Below are 23,052 nucleotides of genomic sequence, written 5' to 3'. Positions count from 1 at the left end.
GACGAGCGTTTAATTTTGCTGCCCTTCATTTTTCAATTAATTAATTAATTGATGGTGATGATTGTTTCCCAAGATGACCATCTGTCCTGCAGTCCTGGGAGCAGGCGAGACCGTCTGACCAGCAGGACGGCTGGAGACCAGGAGGACCGGAAAGAGTTAAAGATAGGCTGGTGCAGAGGGTATTGCAAGGTTGGGTCCCAGGGAGCTGGCTGGGCCCTGGGTGGCCCCCGTGTGACATGTCCACCTGCCTGCCACCCTGGCTCCCGGGATGGCTCTGTCACAGCTGGTTTGCACTGGGATTAAGCTGCTCTTTGCATGAGGTTGTAGCCGTGGCTGTGGTCTCTGTCGAGATGGGACCAACTGCCGCGATCTATTGGCTGCTGGTTTTGTAAATTTCATTCAGTCTGGTCCAATAGCAGAGGGAGAGCGCTGGAGACAGCGGGACCTCTCTCCTCAATCTCTCTTTTTCTTGCAGACGCGATCCGTCTCCCATCTCTGTCTCTCTGCACAGAGCTGGTATTCAGACCTGGCTTTCGCCTTCCTGCTTGGCTTCTGAGGCTTGATTTTTTTTTTTTTTTTCTCTTTTTTTCTTTTTTTTTTTTTTCCCTTCCTGACCACAGACGATGGAGGACAGAAGCAACTGAATTCCCTGCAAACGGTGGTGTTCCTGGCGCTCGAATTCCTTTGGACAGAGCAGATCCCGTGGGTGCTTGGGCTGAATCCATCCTCCTGAATCATACCTTCCCAACGGTTCCCTAGAAAAATCTGGATGTGTATCGAGAACACTTACTGCCAATGCAGCTTTCCAGAGCTCGGGTAGGTGCCGCTGAATGATCTCTCTCTCTCTCTCTCTCTCTCTCTCTCTCTCTCTCTCTTTTTTTTTTTTTCCACCATTTCAACCTTTTAAATTGCCTGTGTCCTCGCGCAAAAGAGAGAGGGGGGCTCTCTGCGGATCTTTCGGCCTCTGCCTTCGTCTGACATCTATTTAATTATTTATTTTCCCCCCTTTGCCTTGATTTTTGAGAATTTGGACCGGAGTTCGTTCCATCTGTCGCTCCATTTCTGAGGTGTGGGTGGATGTGTGGACATGTATGCACAGCTCGTCATGGGCAAGCTACAGGCGCATCTCCATAGAAATATTTGATTTTATGGGGACTTCACAGAAAATTTTATTATTTATTTTTTTTTGGACCACCGTGGTTGGGAAGCCTTTTGCTGCAATCAGCTTTTGGAACGGCTGGGTGGGGGGAACTGTGTGATGTGTTTACAAAGTAGCAGGACCTGACATAGAAATAAACAGAAGCGTGTGGCGGAGAGAGGAGGGGAAAAAAAAATACATATATATATATATGTGTGTGTATCTGCAGCACAGAAGGAGCAGAGCGCCAGTTCTCTGCAAACCGGGACTCGAGAGGAAACCAGAAGCTCTGTTGCAAAGTGTGAGCGAGCAGGGATTTTCCTTTATCTTTCTTTTTCTCTTTCTGGAGGAAAACTGTCAGCTACCAGCGCCTGCGGTAGCTTTTGGCGCGGGGTGGGGGGAGGGTGGGGGAGGGGCGGTGGGTTAACTAGAGAGGAGCCGGGAAAACAGGCTCGGCTGGGTTTTGCATTAAGCGATTTTTTTTTTTTTCCCCTCCTTCCTCTACTGGCCTCGGATAAGATGACGGTTTGTGTGATGCACGAAATAACGCACGTGATTGATTAGGACCTGGCCCGGGAGCCATCCCGGCGCGCTGGAGACCCCGGGCGAAGAGGAAGGAGGGTCGCGGGCTGAGGCTGCTTTTTCGCCCAGCCGGGGGGCGGGCTCGGCCGACCCGCTTTTCCGCGCGTGGGTGTGTGCGCGCGGGTCGCCCCAGGGCGCCGGGGGTTGGGGGAGCGAGCTGGGGGCTGCGCTCCTTGGGGAGCCTTTGCATCTGGCCTGGACCCGTGTCGCTCCAGGGGCGATGCAGCTCCTGCGCGGAGCAGGATCCCTAAGATTCTCGGAAGGAGAGAAAAGTTGGAGCCGAGGGTGCGCCCGGCGCCGGGCCTGGGTCTCGAGGGACCTGGAGCCCAGGCGGGGTCCAGCAAGTCCCGTCCTTCCCGGGGAGTCTGCAGGCTGCCGAGCCGCAGGCAGGGAGCGCGTTTCCAGCGCCGGGCCAGCTCCTCGGCCGCGGGCCACAGCGACACCCCATCCCGGCGCGCTGTCCCGCGCTGGGCACCCGCGTCCCCAGCCCCCGCAGGCCGTCTCCGTGTCCCCCGGCCCGGTTTCCGCGCAGCGAGGCCCCCGCTGCAGGTGGCGAGGGTCGGCCGAGCGCCCAGCGCCGGACGGAGGCGCAGGGCAGGGCGCGCGGCGGCGGGACCACCCGAGCCCGCGGGTCCCAGGCCGCGGCGGCCGCGCCGAGCCTGCGCCGCCCGCCCGCCCGACCTGCGGAGGCCGGCGGGGGCGGGAGGCGGCGGGCGGCGGGCGGCATGTGGCGCGCGGCTGCGGAGGACGCGGGGCGGGCGCCTCGCCGCGGGGAGGGAGGCCCGGGTCCCGCCTGCGCGGCGCCCCCGGCCCGAGGCGCTGCCTCCCGCTCCGGCTGCGCGCCGGCCGCCTCGCCCTGCTCTCCGCCCTCCGCGCCGCCTGCAGCCGGTGCAGCTCCCGGGCCTCGGCGAGAACCGGTAGGCGGGGGTCCCGGGCGCCCTGCCCGCCGCGCTCCCCTCCCCCGCCCGGCCGGGTCGGGGCCGCCATCCGCGCGCAGCGCTGGGCCCGGGCGCGCGGCTCCGGCCAGACAAGCGCCCTTCCTTGGCGGCGCTGCGGGGGCGGCAGCCGGGGTCAGTGCGCACCCCGGCCCCGAGGCCTGGCCGGGACCACCCTGGGCAGGGATGTCGGGCTTGGAGGGCGAGGGGCGCCCGCAGGAGCAGGTCCCCCAGCGCCTTCTCCTTCCCCAGCCGCTATTCATTTATTTATTGTTTTTGGCTGCGGGTCTTTTCTCTGCTTCTCCCTGCGAGTCGCCCGGCAGGTGCGGGCCTCTGGCGTTCGTTTTCGGAGCCGCTGTGCCGGGGTCCTGGGGAGGGCGGAGGAGGGGCGGGAGCTGCGCGCCCGGGGTCCCGGGAGGGGGCGGCGGGGTCGGGGCCCCGCCGTGCGCCGCGATCTGCAGCCCGAGCCCGTGCGGGGCGAGCGCCGCAGGGGGAACCGAGCCCAGCGCGCGGCGGATCCGGGGTGAGCGCGGAGAGAGGCTCCCGAGCTGTCATTTGGACGCAACTTGAGACATTTGGGGTGAGGGCTGCCTGGGGAGGGGGAGCCTTCCGAACTTAGCAGGTGCTGCTGTTCTTGCCGTCAGAATCCACAAGGTGGTGGTGTGGGCTCTTCTTTCGGTGATTATTATCATTTTTTTTTTATATCTATATATTATTTTTGCATTTGGTCAGTTGCGGGGGGAACGGTCCTCCGCGTGCCCCTGCTGGGCTTGGTGACAGGCACCTTCGCTCCCCGCGTGCGGACACCGGGAACGAGTTGCCTGGGAATGGTCTGCCCATCAGCCGGGGTTGGGCGCGCGCGCTGCTCGGTCCCCATCTCGGAATCAGCCCTGTCCAGGGGTTTAGGGAGGTGGTGGGAGGACGCAAAGAGAAAAGAGAAAGAAAAAGACAAAGTTTAGGGAGAGCTGGTTACCCTGGCGAAGCAGAAGGAGCAGGCCCCCTGGGCGCCCTGCGGGTAAGGGAGCCGGGGAGCTAAGCAAGGCCGGCCGAGACCCCCTTTTCCCATTAGCTAGTGGTGAGCTGTCCGGGATGCGAAGCCCACACTTTGAGGCTGAACAAAGCAGAATCGGCTGTTCAGAGAGCCGCATGGTCTGAATGGAGCCGTTCCGCGTTTTCCTGGAGACTGGCACAGCCGGCAGGAACCCTCAGTTGGCGAAGAAATCTGCATTTTTGTGGGGGCAGATTTGGGGAATGGAGAATTATTATTTCATGCCTTCAGTTGGCAGTGCGGAAGACGTTAGCAGTAATCCTCTAAATCCTTAGCGTAGATTTTCCCTGTGTGGATGGAATAGAAGCGGGGCGGGGGAGGGGGGTGGCTGCTAATGTGTGTGGTTGCAGGAATGCCTCATTTTTAAAAACACAAAAAGAATCGAACATTTGCATGGCTCCTGAAATTAAGGAGCTCAGCCTGTCCAAGAGGCCTCTGCAAATATGCTTTTACTCAGATGAGAAATTCAGTATGGTATTACCCAAAGAAATGTAGGATGAGAGAGAGAGAGAGAGTGTGTGTGTGTGTGTGTGTGTGTGTGTGTGTGTGTGTTTGGAACAGTGTGGTCTCTAACATGTAAGGGTATAATCAGGGCCAATTGTACCAAGTGGAAAATTACTTCATCAGTTTTAAATCACTGGATTAAAATCAGAGCTTTGATTTTTTTTTTTTTGAAGCCAGAATGATTTTGAGTATGGGTTTAAAGATAATTGCATTTCCGTGATAATAATGGCTGTGCTCAGATGCTATTTTCAAGGTACTTTGATAGATTCTTCTTAGGTGGAAAAAAAAAATCGTGGCTTTTCTTGGTATTTTTAAAGGATGTTGTTGAATATACAGTTGGCCCTAAAACCAGGAAACCTGCTCATTTCTCCCCAAACCTAGGCATAACGAAGATTTCTGATAACTGATTGCTACCGAAGGGAGAGCAAGCAGATGCTTTCAAAAGTGCAACCAAATAGGCTCGGATTTGCTTGCAAGCTCCTAGTTTTGGATCTGATGTGTAGGCAAATGATGATATAAGCATACGGGGCTTTTCTTTACTTCTGAGTTTTCTTTTTCCTTTGTAGTAATCTGCGGAAAGCTTATTGATCGCCTTTGCACAAAGACGGGAGGGCTGACTGAATGGCACACAGCAGCGGCTTTCAGAGTCCGCTAGGGTCTCTTTAAGAGCTTTTATCCCTGGACCACAAGGAAAAGGTTCTCAGAAAGGCAAACATTCCATCTCCGGAGAGGAGGACCTCAGTTTAACAAACATCCTTCCATTTTAATTGGTACTCCCTGTTTGAAGCTCTTCTTCTGTGGCTGGGGACATAAATCTTCAATCACGAAACTTGTTGACGGAATTTATTGTTTTCCCGGGACCTGCACATACAAACTACTCTAAGGCCCCCACGCCCAAGACAACCTCTCTAGTTCAAAGAATATCTTGTTGCCCAACACAAGGAGAGCTGATTTTAGTATATGAAAGTCGTGTGTCAATTAGGCATACAGATCTATCCATCTGTCCATCCACCCATCCATCCATCCATCCACCTAACAGACTCTCTTAGTTTTTGAGCCACAAAGTATTCTTTCTGAAGCACAGTTTCCTTTTAATAACAGGTATCAGAATGCCAAGCGAGGAAAAATGCGTTCGGTTTAGTTTCTTTGCTTTTTTCCTGGATAGTGTCTGCTTTCAGGGGACGCCATCGCCTTGTGATTTAGGTGAAGGAATATTCAGATTTCTTAACGTTGTCAGCTACCATGTGAAAATTAATAATACTACTAATAGAAAAAACACAGCTTTTGCCCAGTCCTTTTGAGAAAGGCAGGCTGCAAATGGAAGCCCTGGTTTTGAGGTCGTGTGCAGACATCTTTAACTGGGGGGGCTGGTAGCTAGGTGGCATGCATCCTCAAGGAAAAATACAATATGCACTCCTGCCTGCAGGTCTCCGATTTGGCCGTCGACAGCTCTGAAGAAATCCCTAGATCAGTAGCTACGAAGGGTTTCCTTTTGCAGATGGTTCTAGTGAATGAAATTAAATGATTCTCTAAATGATCAGACAAGTGTCTCCTGAAGTCAACACACCAGCCTGGTGGGTAGAGGAGAGCCAGCCCCCCAAGGGACTGCCATTTCTAGGTGCAGGCGTTGAGTGTTGAGTTCACCTGCACCAGGTGTGTGGCCCCAACACCTGTGTTCCCTACTGGCACGCCTGTGGCTGCTGCCGGCCACCGCTCCTGTGCCAGACGTCCTTGTGTCTGACCCAAGACTAGGCTGCTCGTCCCGGCAGGAATGGAACCTGGGGGAGATACGAGCTCTCTGTCTATCTACTGATGGATCGATCTGTAGGACTCTGTATCTATCCATCTATCTATCTATCCATCTACCTCTCTATCTATCTATCTATCTATCTATCTATCTATCTATACTTCTATCTGTATATCTATAGGTCTCTGTATCTATCCATCTATCCATCTACCTCTCTATCTATCTATACTTCTATCTATATATCTATAGGTCTCTGTAGCTACCTATCTATCTCTCTATCTATCTATCCATCTATACTTCTATCTGTATATCTATAGGTCTCTGTATCTATCTATCTATAGGTCTATTTATATATCTATAGGTCTATGTATAGATAGATATCTATAGAATCTATGTATCTATGTATCTATAGATCTGGGTATCTATGTCTATGTATCTATGTTATCTATCTATATATCTATCTATAGATCTATGTATCTATAGATCTATGTGTCTATATATCTGTCTATGTATCTATAGGCCTATGTATCTATATTCCTGTCTCTGTATCTATCTATGTATCTATCTATAATCTACTATATATCTATAGATCTATATGTAGACAGATATCTATAGAATCTCTGCATCTATGTATCTATATTTCTATGTATCTATCTATAAATCTATGTATCTATAGATCTGTTTCTATGTATCTATAAGTCTATGTATCTATATTTCTATCTATGTATCTATAGACCTATGTATCTATAGATCTATGTGTCTATATTTCTCTCTATCTATATTTATCTTATATATTTCTCTATATCTATATTTCTCTTTATCTATCTATAAATCTATGTATCTACAGATCTATGTATCTATAGGTCTGTGTATCTATATTTCTGTCTATGTATCTATCTATAGATCTATCTATATATCTATAGGTCTATGTAGAGACAGATATCTATAGAATCTATGTATACATCTACATATCTGTTATCTATATATCTATGTATCTATAGATCTATGTATCTATGTCTATGTGTCTGTTATCTATATATCTATGTATCTATAGATCTACCTATGTATCTACAGATTTATATATGTATAGATCTATGTATCTATATTTCTGTCTATGTATCTATTTATAAATCTATATATCTATAGACTTATGTATCTATAGATCTATCTGGGTATCCATAGATCTATCTATGTATCTATAGATCTATGTATCTATATTCCTGTCTATGTGTCTATCTATAAATCTATATATCTATGACCTATGTATCTATAGATCTATCTGTGTATCTATAGATCTATGTATCTATCTGTCTACATATATATGTATCTATAGATCTATATATGTATATTTCTGTCTATGTATCTATTTATAAATCTATATATCTATAGACCTATTTATCTATAGATCTATCTGTATATCTATAGATCTATGTATCTATATTCCTGTCTATGTATCTATCTATAAGTCTATATATCTATAGACCTATGTATCTATAGATCTGTGTATCTATAGATCTATGTATCTATATTTCTATGTATCTATGTATCTATATATCTATGTATCTATCTATAGATCTATCTATGTATCTATAGATCTATGTATCTATCTACATATATATGTATCTATAGATCTCTGTATCTATATTCCTATGTATCTATCTATAAATCTATATATCTATAGACCTATGTATCTATCTGTCTACCTGTATGTGTATCTATAGATCTATCTATCTGTCTACATATCTGTGTATCCATAGATCTATCTGCGGTTTTATTGAATTATTCCAGATGGTTCTATGATCTCAGAAGGTGAAAGGAGACCATGAATCTTTGGGGTCACCCTAATGGAAGATTCAGGTTCAAGTGCACCATCTTGCTTTTCAGATTAGGCTAAGGAGATGGTGCCCCTGATCTTTTAGAAGTGGGGAGAAAATGACCCGGAATCTCCTTTGGGTGGTTGTATTAAAGTGTGCACTTTGGAGCTGGGGCTGTGGCTCCCTGGTCGAGCGCTTGCCTAGCGTCCAAGTGGATAAGGAAGGAGAGGTATGTTTTTAAAAAGAAGCAGAGACTGGCCACCCAGGAGAGCCTGGCTGGGATTGCAGTCAGGGTGTGGTTTCCAGAGCGGGCTGGGCCCAGAGCTGAATGGCTCACCCAGCCAGGCAGCTGCATCAACATGCCCCTGCCTCTCTGCAGGGCTCCCCTTGAACACCTGGCCCGGCTCCTCTCCCGCCTTTGTTTGGCGTTTGTTGACCGGGTGAGGAGGAGGGGCGCAGATTTGCAAAATAGGAAACCACTCTCCAGCTTGAAACCCAGCCTCCCAGCTTCAACAGCAAAGAAACTGGGCCGTTTAAACTCGCATCTCTGGATGGGATTTTGGAGCCTTTCCAGAAAGGACCCAGATGGGAGAGAAAACGGGGATTGGCACCCAGAGTTGGTCACCCCGATTATAAGTCCCTTTCCGCACAGCGCAGAGAAGGGCCCTTTGTGTCTGGTGGTGGCGTTGCCCGAGGAAACTTCCTTGTCTGACATTTCAGCGGCATCAAGACTGGGTTCCTGAGCTCCCGGGTGCAGATCACATCACCCTCCGTCCAGGGCGAGCCGCCCAGTCAGTCCGTTCTTGGAACCACGCGGTTGGGGTGCAGGCGGGAGTCCCGGCAGACTGAGCGCTGTGTTCATGTCACGTCAGACTGGCTCTTTAAAATGGTCGGACTCTGAAGAGGCGAGGGAACTCAGAAAAACACACTTTTTTTTTTTTTTGCACAAATAAGACCTGTCGTGCTGAACGGCGATTCTGAGTGACTCAGCTCTCCCCGCCTGACCCGAAGGCATGCCTTCAGCCCGGAATTACGTCTGTGCAGGTTTATTTACATCCCTGCGCGCACATGGGAAAGAGGGGGGAGGTGTTTCTTGCAGAAGATGTTTTCCTGCACCCTGGCAATATATCAGCTCGGGATGAGAACATGGGGTTCCTTCCGTGCGTCCATTTTTTCTCAGCGTGCACCAAACGTGCGACATTCAGAACCGTATCCCAGGTCCTGTGTGACGGATGTGTGTTCCTCACTGAGAAGTAAAGACACTCACTGGCGGGTGGTGGTCCCTGGGCAGAGCGGGTGTGTTGAGGGACGCGTGTGCACGCAGGTGGCTGCATTTGCTCCGGGCGTTCTCTCTGGATCTGAATGGGATTTTCTGAAAAGCAGGAGCTCCGGGTACCCCTGCAAACAGTGCATGGATTATTTCTGAGACTTTTCTTGGGCTTGCCAGGACGGAGCAGGTGACAGGTTTCACAAGGACGCAACCCAGTTTTCTTTGAGAAAGCAGAACCCTTTGATCTGCCCCTGGAAGAGAGGCAGGCCATTATTTCTCGTGTGTCTGCAGAGTCCTGCTGAAAGGGGGTCCCCACGGCTCCAGGGGACGGGGCGTTGTATCTGCTCAGCTCCCGAAGCCCCGCGTTCCTGTATTGCACGGGGGTGTTTGAAGGCATCAGAGCTGAGAAGCTCCCTATAGGTCCTGATGCCCCTGGTCTCCCCTGTTCCTGCAGACGGCCTTTGAATTCTGATCCCGCCTGGGTTCCCTGCACTCCTGGGAAAACCCCACCTGGCGCCAAAGGCTCAGGTGAATGGACACCTGAGGCTCTCCTGCCCCCGCTGGCCTCCGTCCCACTGTAGAAATCAGACACCAGGCTTCCAGGCAGCAGATCAACCTAGCTTTCTGAACCAGCAGCCTGCTGGTCAGTGGGACGGGGTGGCCTCAGGTTAGGGCCCTACGGGGAGCGCTAAGAGAGATTTCTGGCATTAAAGAGTTTTATCTGCAAATGAAACCTGCAGAGCTTTCTTTGCAGAAGCAGGTTAAATATACCTGTATGTAAGTGTATGTAAGCCAATGCACATTGTCCATTAAATCTAAATTCCAGCCCGTGTAATGCAGGGTATGCTTCCAGGTAACCACACCTAAATATCCTCCTAGGTTTCTATTTTTATGAAGTTACATAACTGGTGAAGAAAACCATCTCGTAAACTCTTTGTTCATGTTATATATTTATTCTTATAACTATTTACGTATGATTTATAAACTTGATGGCAGCCTCTGGTATCGATTTACTTATTTCTGCAGGGCTAGGGGTTGAATCCAGAAGTTTGCCTTTCTTATGTCAAGTAGTTGTGCATCAAAATTGGTTGCAAAGCCTCCATAGGATCCTACAGTTCAAATATATTTCAATGTCCATTTCTTTTAGGAACGATTACATGTCAGTGTATAGTCTATGCAGTCAGATGCACATACCATAATATACATGCATTCTATTTAACTATATTAATTAAATAGAATGTATTGAGGCCTAGAATGTATTTTGCAAGCATCATACACTGTAAAATTGCATATGCATACATAAGCAGTGAAATTCATCTAACTATCCTTGTGTGTATATATTTATAATATAGATCCAGCAAAATTCTTATAAGTATGCAATACAATGTGGGTATACATATAATTACAAATAGATACAATTGGAAAATTTCTATAAATATGTAGTAAACTCCCAGTATGTATATAATATGCAGATACAATTAGAAAATACATATGAATATGTAGTAAAATCTGAGTTTACGTATAATATGCAGAGATACAATTGGATAAATGTATGTAGATGCAATAAAATGTGTGCATAAGATATATATACGTAGGCATAAGGCATATACATACGTGTAGATACATCTGCACACACACATTCACATGTGTAATCCATAGATGGTACTGAGACACAGTTTGATGTGCACTTTGCAGAAGGAATTGTGTCTGAGTGTGCGGTAGTTTTCCACAGTAGGGACATGTGATGGTCCACACGGCCCAAGGTCTCTGAATGGTCTGGTGGTGACCAGCTTTCTAGCTTTCTCTGACTCTCACTAAAGTCCCTGGTGCATGGTAAACCCATCAGGATGGGTCATGTCAGCGGGAGTCCGTGTCAGATCCCGTGTCTTTCCCGCCTGGATGGATGGACCACTTAGCTGCTTATCACAAGGTTAAGAAGCCCCCCCTCAGTTACGCAGGATGGAGCAGGCAGCCTTTGGAAGTGCCCCCAGCACACAGTGGGGGGTGGTCCTTCCAAGCCTCCTCTTGCCCTCTGCCCGACAGAGGCTGCTGACTAAGTGGATTCTGTGGCCTTCTTCAAGGTGAAAATTCAATATGGCGGGCTCAGGGCTGTAGCTGCCTTGCACAGGCCAGAGGGAGGTCCAGTGGAGAGGCTGCATTTATCCTGTAGGGTAAGTCAGGAGAAAAACAGATCTACCAGGAGAGCGCATTGGACGGGAAGACTTGGAAGTAGACAGGAGCCATTTCCAGCACCATTTCGGAGCTTCATGCCCATGCCTGTGGGCAAGTTCCTTTAGAATAACGAATGACCTTGAAAATACTGTTGCAGAGACAGGTGGACCAGGGTTGCTTGCTTAAATTCTGTGAGCTCACACGTCTCACAAGAAAAATTCTTTGTGGCCATTCTGTAAAATAGATTCGAAAACCTGGTGGTGATGGATGGAAAGAACTCCCACATCAGGAATTTGTTCTTAAAGAGTCTCCAGGAGCAAGTGATTTTGGAAAGCCTCCTCTGACATAGTCGTGTCTTGAATTTCACTCTGAAAAGAGATGCTGTGAGGAGGTGAGCCGTCCTGTGCTGATGGATTTAGCAGGTGCTGGAGGTCACTTGAGTACCTCTTGGGAGAGTCTCTGGCCATACTGACCATCAGATGGTGCCGGGAACTCTTTTCTATTTCTTAGGCACAGAGCAGAAAAAAAGAGCTAGGAGGGTGTGAGGTTACCTGAAAGGATTTACATCAAAAAGACTGTGTGGACACATGAGCTTGTGTCTGTCTGTTTAAGTCAATTTCATTCAATTCATTTGTTACACATTTGTTGTTGTGGACCAAGCTCTGGGGTGACCATCGATGCCATTTTTCACTTCTCTGTGGCAGAAAAAATAAAAGAGGAACAGTGAAAAATGGAAGCAGAGCATCAGATTTAAGAGCAGATAAGTCTCACCAGGATGTATCTTCCACTGGGCGTGTATTCCATCTCTCGGGCGCCATATTGAATGCTCAGGAAAATGGCAGCTGGTTTCCCAGTTCCTCAATCTTTCAAAGAGTTGGGGGTCATGTTGGGGTCCTGTAGCTCACAGAGCTGCAGTTAGGTTTATCATCACATCAGGGATGAAGTACGGCTCAGTTTTAAGCTCTTCAGCAAAGCAGGCTGCTGGGTTTGGTAGGCCAAGATGGCAGAGCTCCTCCTGATCCCTGGGTAGGAGCAGGGCTGCCGCCTTTCCGGAATGCTTTCAGCTTTCTCAGCTGGTTGGCTCTGTTGCTGGCAGGGAAACCTTACACCTGTATGCATTTGGTAAATGCACATACCCCGTGAAGAAATGCAGCACCTTACATCATATTAGAGAGAATTATTTGCAACCCATGAAGCATCAGATCCATTGCCAAGTAGAGAAAAATAAGAACAGAATTACACATACATACATATACATAATTATATGCATATATAATGTATATGCAAAAACGCAAGTACACACATCTGCAATTTAATTTGTTTATTGGGACATTCTCCCTGTACTTAATAGTGGGATTACTTCCACCTCATGGGTACTTGCACATACTTTGAACGATCTCATTCCCCAGTCAATTCCCTTTCCTTCCCCTGATCTGCTTGATCTGATTTACCCATCTCACTTCTATTATTATTATTTCAGTTTTACACAGCGTGTCCTATATATGCTTCTAGTTCATGAGGGTTTGGAGTTGCCAGATAACATGGAACCCAGGAGGTGTGGACAGAGGATGATGGTACTTCTTCCTGAGTTAACCAGCCAATCAAACCCAAGGGAGAAAAGGGAACGGATCTGTGGGAGAAAATATTAAATGTGCAGAGATGAGGAACATAAAATAAAAGCTCAAAGGCAAAACAAAACACAGGGAAAGTGAATCCGTTGTTGCATAAACACGGATGTTAGAAAGATACTGTCTCATCCAGAATCTAGGGTTCAAACCTACCACATCACGGGAGCAGAATAACAGTCAGAACCTGCTTCTCATGAAGTACTTCTTAGGCTGTTGCCTGCCATGAAAATTTGATTAGGAAAGTCACCTTTCATGCATTTAGGTGATAATAGTCTGATTGATGAGTTTCTTTTTGGTGAAGCCCAGAATGTGAAAGGATTATCTGTGAGAATTAACTGAAGATGAAACAGGTGACTGTATTCATCTCCCGATATACAGTGTGTTTGGGGGTAACTGAAAGAAGCCCGGCACGTAAAGACAAATTCCAGGTGTTCTTGCTCCAGCGTTGAAGGGAAATTGTTGATCTCTGTTACGGTTCGGATACCAGCATAATAGTCTCTGGTTCTGTCCATTTACCTGCAAATGCCATCATAGCATTCTTCTTTAGGGCCGAGTAATATTCCATTGTGTATTTATAGCACATTTTCTTTATCCATTCATCTGTTGAAGGGCACCTAGGTTGGTTCCATAGTTTAGCTATTGTGAATTGAACTGCTATAAACATGGATGTGGCTGTGTCACTGTAGTGTGCTGATTTTAAGTCCTTTGGATATAAACTGAGGAGTGGGATAGCTGGGTCACATGGTGGGTCCATTCCAAGTTTTCTGAGGAATCTCCACACTGCTTTCCAGAGTGGCTGCACCATTTTGCATTCCCACCAGCCACGTGTGAGTGGACCTTTTCCCCACGTCCTCCCCAGCACTTATTGTTGCTTATAATCTTGATAATCGCCATTCTAATAGGAGTGAGATGAAATCTTGAGTCATTTTGATTTGCATTTCCCTTATTACTAGAGATGTTGAATATGTTTTTCGTATATTTGTTAATCAATTGTATATCTTCTGTGAAGTGTGTATTCAGGTCCTTAGTCCATTTATTGATTAGGTTATTGGTATTTTGGTGTTTTTTGTTATATGAGACTTTATAATACTTTTAATATATAGGTATGATAATACATAAATAATAAAATCATACACACATACACACATAAATAATAAAATCATGCCACACAGCATGTTTATTTAAAAAATCAGTAGGATTATAAGTGAAATTCTAACAAATTATAGATAATCAAATAATAAAGGCCGGTCTCTGACCATGGTATCATTAAAATTAAGAGGAGACATTTTATTTATTTATGGTTTTGTTCTAACTAGTTGTACATGAGTTTTTTTTTTTTTTGAGTCCCTTGTACGTCCTGGAGATTAATTCAGCTTGTCTCTTGATATTTATACTCATGTGTCTGTGTGTCTGCACACATAGAAATCATATGCACATACATCTATGTAGACAAACACCATTCAATTTTTAATTGCAAAACTTCCTAAAGACTTTTTTTCTTTTAGGTACAGGGGATTGAACCCAGGGATTTTTTTTTACCGCTGAGTTACCCCCCCCCCAGCCCTTTCATTTTTATTTTTGTTAATTTTGAGACAGGGTCTTGCTAAGTGGCGGAGGCTGGCCTTGAACTCCAGATCCTCCTGCCTCGGCCTCCCCACTTGCTGGGAGGACAGGCGTGTGCCCCTGAACCCGGCTCAGTCAATACAGTCTTAACCTTTCCAGCGTCCGTGTCGTCTCCTCTGACCTCGTCCGCAGGGGGCCTGGCTGCCGGGGGACATTTAGAGGGATTCCTGGTCAGACTGCTGCTGACTCAGCTATTTCCATAGGGGGCCCATTGCTGCCCGTCTTCCCTTGAGCTCAGCGGGCAGGAAGGACAGACCTGGAGGTCTCTCTGCAGAAGGAACGTACCCAGCGCCGGCTGTTTGCTGAGGATGCTCCCAGGAAGCTGTGGCTGGAAAAGCAAGGTGGTTCCTTTTGTGGCCCTGGTTTTCCTGGGTCGCTCTGCCGAGCAGACCCGGCGGGAAGCGGGGCGGCTTCTCCTCTCCCTTCTCTCTCCCGTCTGAGCCTCTACCCTCGCCAAGCCTGCTTAGCGCGGTAGAAGAGAGTTCAGGTTCTACTCTGTGAATATTCTAGCGATCGCAGGTTCATCAGGGTGGGCAGGAAAGGCGGGATCAGAAAGAGGGGTTCCACCTCAGGGTCCGGGAAGCGGTGACGACTTGACTTTCTCTTCTTGTCTCCTGAGCCCGTCACCCTGAGAGCTACCTGGCTTTTTTGTTGGCAGATGCTGAGACCGTAGCTGGGCAGCTGGCTGATAGGAATATCGTGTCCCTTGCACTTACATTTGGATCCATTTTTAGTTCTGGAATGTAAGAAGGTATCCCTTCATTTATTCATATTTGTTCTTTCTAGAAAAACGGGATAGGAGAGTGTATTTTTTTTTTTTTTTTGACTTTCTGAGTCTTTTCCATGATTTTTTTTTTTTTTTTATTGTTTGTTCTATGTAGTTTCAGGAACATTTTGATTCCTTGTGCCCGAATCGGGCACGGCTTTTCCTGTCTCTGGGTGCGAGTGCCTTTTGACACGGGATACGTGCACAGCTTAAGTAGAACTTGTTCCAATCAGGGTCCCGGGTTCGGATCTGGACGTGGTGTGGAGTTTCACCGGTCATATGAGCACATAGGAAAGTGATGTCCAGTTCCTTCCGCTGTCTTTCCTAATCCCCTCCCTCTTCCCTTCATCGACTCAGGAACAGACTCCCTCAATAAGTTCCCTAACGGGCAAATCAAGAATCAATACAGGAAGCCGGGTGTGGTGGCTGAGGCCTGTTATCCCAGCCGCCTGGGGGGAGGCTGAGACAGGAGGCTCACAAGTTCAGAGCCAGCCTCAGCAACTTAGGGAGGCCGTCAACAGCTCAGTGAGACCCTGGCTCTTAAATAAAACACAAAACAGGGCTGGGGAGGTGGCTCAGTGGTCAAGGACCCCTGAGTTCAATCCCCGGTACCCACCGCCCCCCCAAGTAAATCAACGGGCTCCAACTTCCCACTTGACACACGAAGACCGACTTCCGCAGATTTCAGGTTGGGAACCTCCTCTGTGTCTCCCACTTCCGGGAACGCCGGGAGTATCTCAGGAAATGTCAAACAGGTAAAGAAAACAGGATGTTATTTCATTTGCAAAACCTGCTTTTTCCTATTGTGCAGTGGAGGGTAACGGAGGTCGGTGGCTTTGCTGAAAGGAGCCAGGGCGCGAAGCTGGCAGAGAACCATCCCGCCTGTTCCTCGTCCCGCCGGCTCTGTGGGTGGCTCAGCGCAGCTCGGCTGACTCCGGACTTTCTCTGCCTCCTTGATTCTCCGGTTTTCACCTGGAGGCAGGAACCCGGCCAGAGGGTCTAGGAGGCTCAGGGGCCGGCTGGTCTCCCCCCAGGTGCAGAGGGAGAGAAGGCAGCTTGGAAGTTCCCTGTGCAGAGGCTGCTCTGGGCCTGCTTTGTGGATTTGCAAATGCTCTGTCTTCTCCAGTAGGTTGTTGGAGTGCGTGTGTGTGTGTGTGTGTGAGAGAGAGAGAGAGAGAGAGAGAGAGAGAGAGAGAGAGACGGTTAGTCTGGCTCAGGGAGCTGAGCCAAGAGAAACCAAGATCCGAATGAAGAAATTGCAGACTTGCCCTGAGCCGCGCCATCTATTTCATGAGCCTTCTAGTTTGGGGTGCTAGCTTCCAGCAAGGCACCTGGAGTATTTTCCTGCCACCGCTGTTCCTGGGACGGTTTGTTTACCTGAGACTTGCTTCTGGTTTGACAGACAGATGTCAGGCAGACGCTTTGATCCCTTCCCCTCCCATGTGGCTTAAAACTCCTCGGGTGTCTGATACTTTTACTTTCGATGCTGTTTTAAATGCACTTGAAATGCACCTTCTCTGACCCGGATGGGAGCGATATTTGCATTTTAACTTGCGTGACCTTGCTCGGCTCAATTCGGGCTTGGCATCTGCGGAGCGAAAATAAGCAGCTTCTGCTTCCGAGCGGTGGAAATTTCAGGGTGGGAAACTGAAGCCCCTTGGCTTCACTGGGGACGATGAGGGAAACTGATGTCAACAAAATCCAAGTCTGCTTCATGTTTTCAGTTTTCTTTAGCATCTTCTGGCAACATTGTTTCCATTTTGCATTGCTTTCAAAGACAGGAAGCTTTGCTGGGTGGTACATGGAGCTTTGCAGAGAAGTTGCATGTGGTGCAAAGTTGCCTTTGATTCCGCTCATTGGACGTTCCCTGATTGATGGGTGGCGAGGGAGGAACCAGCGTGGGTACATTGCTGTTCAGCAGACCTGGGACTTTAGCTGGACGCCACCAGTTTGCCTTACGAGGTTGCAAAGTTAGCTCACCCAGTCGCTGTGCTGCTAGTGGGGCTCCGGGTGAGACTTCCGTGCACAGGGTGGGTTTTATATGCATGTAGCGGACATGGATCCGCTCCCCCTCACTTCTGCCTCCTGTCCTTTGGTTGCTCTGTGACCCTCACCAGGAAAGACTGTATATATTTGTCATGTTCCTTCAATCTTCTCCATTTTTGAAATTTTCCATCATTGACCTTCAGTGTTTTGAGTTAATGAGATTTTGTAAAATCTTCAAACTTCTTAAAAAAATCTTTGTGTTCTTTTCAGGTGTGCACGACAGCGGTATCTGTTTTGACCTATTTATGCGAAGATGAGTATCTGATTCTAGTTAGGGTCCAGGGCTTGTGGACGTACACAGGGTGAGATTCGCCGGGGTGTATTTGTATAGGAACTTAGGAAAGTGAGGTCCATCCCTTCTACCGTCTTTCCTATTCCCATCCCCTCTCCTGTCCCTTCAGTCTCCTGCATCTAATCAAAAATATCTCTATTCTTCCCTAGAACCCCCCCAACCCCTTATTGTGAGTTAGCATCTGCATATCAGAGAGAACATTCAGCCTTTGGTTTTGGGATTGGCTTATTTCACTCAGCATGATTCTCTCCAGCTCCATCCATTTATCTGCAAATGCCAGAATTCCATTCTTCTTTCTGGCTGCATAATATTCCACTGTGCATATTATCACATTTTCTTTATCCACTCATCTGTTGAAGGGCACCTAGGTTGGTTCCATAGTTTAGCTATTTTGAATTGAACTGCTGTAAACACTGATGTGACTGTGTCACTGTAGTGTGCTGATTTTAAGTTCTTTGGGTATAAACCAAGGAGTGGGATAGCTGGGTCACATGGTGGGTCCATTCCAAGTTTTCTGAGGAATCTCCACACTGCTTTCCAGAGTGGCTGCACCATTTTGCATTCCCACCAGCCACGTGTGAGTGGACCTTTTCCCCATGTCCTCGCCAACACTTATTGTGGCTGGTCTTCTTGATCATGGCCATTCTGACTGCAGTGAGATGGAATCTCAGAGTAGTTTTAATTTGCATTTTTCTAATTGCTAGAGAGGGTGACCATTTTTTTCATATATTTGTCAACCGTTTGTCTTCTTTCAAGAAGTGCCTGATAGGTTCCTTTGCCTGTTGTGTGTGTGTGTGTGTGTGTGTGTGTGCACTCAGGTTTTTGAGTTCATTGCGTATCCTGGAGATTAATGCTTGCTCTAAGGTGCATGTAGCACCGATTCTTTTCCCATTCTGTAGGCTCATTCTTTATGCCCCTGAGTGTTTCCTAAGTAGTGAAGAAGCTTTTTAGTTTGATAACATCCCATTTATTGATCCTTGACTTTACTTCTTGCCCGTCACGGGTCGGGTGGGGAAAGATGTTTCTTAGGCTGACATGGTGGCGTGTTGGACCCACTTTTCCTCCTAGAGGGTGTGGTGTTTCCTCGGTCCTTGTGGAGTTTCCTGCAGGATCAGAGATCAGGGTTAAACTTCATTTTATTGCATATGGGATTCCAGTTTTCCCAGGACCATTTGTTGAGGAGGCTGTCTTTTCTCCAGTGAATGTTTTTGGCACCTTCGTCTAACATGAGATAACTGTATTTATGTGGGTTGGTTTCTGTGTCTTTCACCCGTAAATCGGTTGAATTCTTACACACGACTGTTGAATCAACTAAGAGAGAAATTAGGAAAACTATCTCCCTTTACAATAGCCTCAAAAAAAAAAAAATCCCCAAAACTTGGAAATCAATCTAAAAAAAGAGGTAACAGACCTCTGCAGTGAAAACTATAGGCACTTAAAAAACAAATTGAAGAAGACCTTTGAAGATAAAAAGGTCTCCGATGCTCTTGGATGGGCACCAAGTGCCAAGCACCTGAGAGCGGGCTGAGGGTCCCTCCTTCCACCGCCCCCACCAAGGAGTCTGGATAAGGAGGCCGGAAGGGGGAGGACCAGGTTCCTGACCGGAACACTCCCACCCAGACCCTGTTGCTCTTTTCCATCACGATCCATATTTTAAAAGGTGATGATCTCATCCTCTTAACGCTGGGAGACGTCTCCATCTAAAAATTCAATAGGCAGGGAGTGATGTTCCCTTAAGTGCCTCTCAAGAAACCTTCTCCTCTGCAAGGGGTTTGTGGAGAGGCGGTCTGAATTATTCAGTTTTGAAACCGAGAAGGAAGGGAGAATATTTATGGGACAAATCCAAGTTCCAGGAAAACAGAACTCATTCTGCAGAAGGGCAGTGGTTAGACACTAAAAAAAAATTTAAAACTCGCATCATTGCATCTAGGAATTTTCTGGGTCTGTGTTTTTTGGAAATTGCATTTACTGAGGAGCGTGTGTAAACATACACGTTTGTCCGTCTTTATTCGCATCGGCATGTCCGTCGTACCTGCGTCTACTTGATCATCTCTCACCGTATCCCAAACTACATCGTTATCGTGCATTATCCGTAATGGTGTCTAAACCATTCTGTGCCTTTCGAATGTCTGTCGAAATCTTACCCATTTCTCTGTCTCTGTATATCCTTATCTTTAATATCTAATTATACGTATTGATTCGTCTGCATCTCATCTCTACCATTTTATTTATGTATTTAGTTTTGTACTGGAAAAGCCACCACTGAGACACATCCCCAGCCCTTTTAGTATTTTATTTAGAGACAGGGTCTTGCGGAGTTGCATAGGGACTTGCTCAGCTGCTGAGGCTGGCTTTGAACTTGTGATCCTCCTGCCTCGGCCTCCTGGGATAACAGGCATGAGCCAACGTGCCCGGCTCAGCTATAACAACGTAGAGGTTGTATTTCCATATCGTCATAGCCCGAGCCAGGTTGAGTTTACTGCAGACCTTAGGAAGCATTATTTTCCACCGCTAATGAGATATGTCTGGAGTTCATTACGCCTTAACATTCTTTTTAAAATTTTTAAATGTTTTTATTTGTTCTAATTGGTTGCACCTGACAGCAGAAGGCATGGATGCATTTTGACAGATCAGACATAAATGGAGGGTCATCTCTCATTTTTCTGACTGTCCATGTTGCAGGATCACATGGTCATGCAGTCACACATGCACACGAGTTCAGCATGTCTGTCCACTCTGCTGTCCTCCCTGCTTTCGGATTATTCATGCATTCTGAAGCCTCTCGAAGGCTTGCCTATCCTTTATGTTTTCCTTTTAGATTATTCATGCATTTTTGTTGCTTGCAGTGAATTTCAAATTCCTTTTGGCAAATTGCACATTTTTCTTTTTTAATCTTCGGGCATTACTTGGTAGACTTTTTATTTCGGATATTGCTTCGATGTGCACAGGGTTCCCATTTTTGCATTCATTTGAAATATTTGCAGGTGCTTGAATCTTTGAATATGCCACTCTTGCATATTTCAGGTGTGTGCAAACAAAAATAACCAAAAAAATTAAAAAAAAAGAGGGAGAAAGAGAGAGAGAGAGAGAGAGAGAGACAGAGAAGCTTGAATAATAGACCCAGTGTCCCCGTGGTTTTGCCTTGGCGATTATGAATGTATAGCCTCCTGTTTTGTATTTAAATGTATCTCTTTTCTTTATTCTTGTAACTCACCAAGGATCTGTAAATACATGGCTCCACCATATAAGCCATTTTCCACACCCGCCCTGTCCGTCCTGCACCTGAAATTACCAAGCGTGTTTGTCGCCATTCACTGCCAAGTCCTGAATACCCAAATGACCCCTTTAGCGGTTTGCTGTTTCCCGTAAGCTCTGTGCTCTGCAGCTGGCCAATTGATCCTGCAAACGTTTCTTCATCATTAGGGACTTGGCTCCGCCTTTTCATCTCATGCAGATTCCCGTGGAAGAAAGAGCTCTTTCATTCTCTTCTTCCTGAAAGGGGATTGTGGAATTTGGAGAATGCACGCCAGGCTCTCTCCCGGGAGCTTCAGTGATTCCGGTAAAGCTCTGGTGGAGTTTCCCCGACTCCCAGGGTCTAGATGAACGTGGGCAGGTGGGAGGGAGGGCTTTCTGGAACTCATTTCATTTCCTCCCTGACCTTGTTAGCCTGCTCTTTGGTTGATGTGACCAAAAGAACTGCAAAGGACAACTTAGACCAGACAGAGTTGATTTGGAGCTCATGGTTTCAGAGGTTCAGTTCATGGTGGGTCGACTCCATGGCTCTGGCCCAAGGTGAGGCCGAACAAAATGGCGGAAGGGCCTGGAGGAGGAGAGCAGCTCAGGATGTGGCACCAGGAAGCAGAGAGAGCTCTGCTCACCAGGGACCAGATCTAAACCCCAAGGAGCCAGGGACAGGATATAGTCCCCAAGGGAGCCAGGGACTGGATATAGTGCCCAAGGAGCCAGGGACAGGATATAGTCCCCAAGGAGCCAGGGACAGGATATAGTCCCCAAGGAGCCAGGGTCAGGATATGGTCCCCAAGGAGCCAGGGACAGGATATGGTCCCCAAGGAGCCAGGGACAGGATATAGTCCCCAAGGAGCCAGGGTCAGGATATGGTCCCCAAGGAGCCAGGGACAGGATATAGTCCCCAAGGAGCCAGGGACAGGATATAGTCCCCAAGGAGCCAGGGTCAGGATATGGTCCCCAAGGAGCCAGGGACAGGACATAGTCCCCAAGGGATGTCCCCAGTGACCCAGCTCCTCCAGTCGCACCCCACCTGCCTTGAGTTACCACCTGGTTTATGTTGACTCATGGTTTCAGAGGTTGAGTCCATGGTGGGCCGACTCCATGGCTCTGGCCCAAGGTGAGGCAGAACAAAATGGCGGAAGGGCCTGGAGGAGGAGAGCAGCTCAGGATGTGGCACCAGGAAGCAGGGAGAGCTCTGCTCACCAGGGACCAGATATGAACCCCAAAGGCAGGTGCCCAGTGACCCAGCTCCTCCAACCACTCCCCACCTGCCTACAGTCACCACCCAGTTAGTCCATCCAAGTGGATTAATCCACTGACTAGGTTACACCTCTCATAACCCAATTGTTTCACAATGCTCTTGCAAAGACTTCCCACGTGTGTTTTAGGGGGACCCCTCATATCTAAACCACCATGCTGACAGAGACCCAGTACTGACAGGAGACCCGAGGAAGGAGATTGGAAGGTAGCTTTTATTAAAAACACACACACAGGGCTTCCCTCTCTCAGGACCCTCCCTGTTTGAGAGCTCTGCTTTCTTTCTGTGACTCGAGTAAATCCTGTTACTTTGCTCTCAAAACCTAGATAAATAAAAATCAATAAACAAATAAAAATATCCACACACACGTACACAGAGAATCAACCGCGACTCATCTTTTGCTTTTCTGTCCACTCACAGGTAAGGATCTGATGTCCGTTCTTGAGGTCCACCCTGCCTGTGGTATTTAAAGAGATTGTCCTTAAGGAATAACAAACGGTTCCTTGCAGTTTTTGCTGGCCATTGTGTTTGTGCTAGTGTGGATTCGCCTCATTTATGCAGATGTGTGAGGTGTGTGTGTGTCTGTGTGTGTGTGAACCCCAGTGTATGATCAGGATAAATCCCAACTTTTTTCTTTTTTTGGTACTTGGGATTAAACCCAGGGCTGCTCCACCACTGAGCTGTATCCCAGCTCTGTCTGTATTTTATTTAGAGACAGGCTCTCTCTGAGTTGCTCAGGGCCTCCCTACGTTGCTGAGGCTGGCCTCCAGCTTCTGATCCTCCTTCCTCAGACTCCCGAGCCGCTGGGATGACAGATAAAGCCCAACTTCTAAACATCAATCAGGGATACTGAACTCTTATTAATCAAATCAGTCATCAGAAAAGGAGGCATTAGTGAATATGCAAATGGTTACGTTCTGCATCCGATTAAAAACGTGACTTGCTCTGTTCAAGATAATTTGTAGGAATGCACCTGTCTC

At 47.6% G+C, this 23,052-nt stretch overlaps 1 protein-coding gene across 5 annotated transcripts in view; it reads left to right on the top strand.

Annotated features, from left to right (window-relative positions):
• Positions 1-624: 624 nt before the first annotated feature.
• Positions 625-23,052, top strand: part of Nlgn4x (neuroligin 4 X-linked) — a 301,913-nt gene continuing 279,485 nt past the window's right edge. For 3 of the 5 annotated variants that reach the window (XM_047537041.1, XM_047537037.1, XM_047537040.1), the window contains exon 1: positions 625-816. The gene's annotated coding sequence lies outside the window, so the exon portion shown is untranslated. Of the gene's footprint in view, positions 817-1,401; positions 1,440-2,508; positions 2,638-23,052 lie in introns of those variants that run through there. The other 2 variants (XM_047537039.1, XM_047537038.1) reach the window with 2 other exon arrangements.

Source organism: Sciurus carolinensis, chromosome X, assembly GCF_902686445.1.
Source record: "Sciurus carolinensis chromosome X, mSciCar1.2, whole genome shotgun sequence".
Taxonomy (NCBI): domain Eukaryota; kingdom Metazoa; phylum Chordata; class Mammalia; order Rodentia; family Sciuridae; genus Sciurus; species Sciurus carolinensis.
The sequence above is the reverse complement of the archived record's forward strand: the minus strand, read 5'-3'. Positions and strand labels throughout refer to the sequence as shown.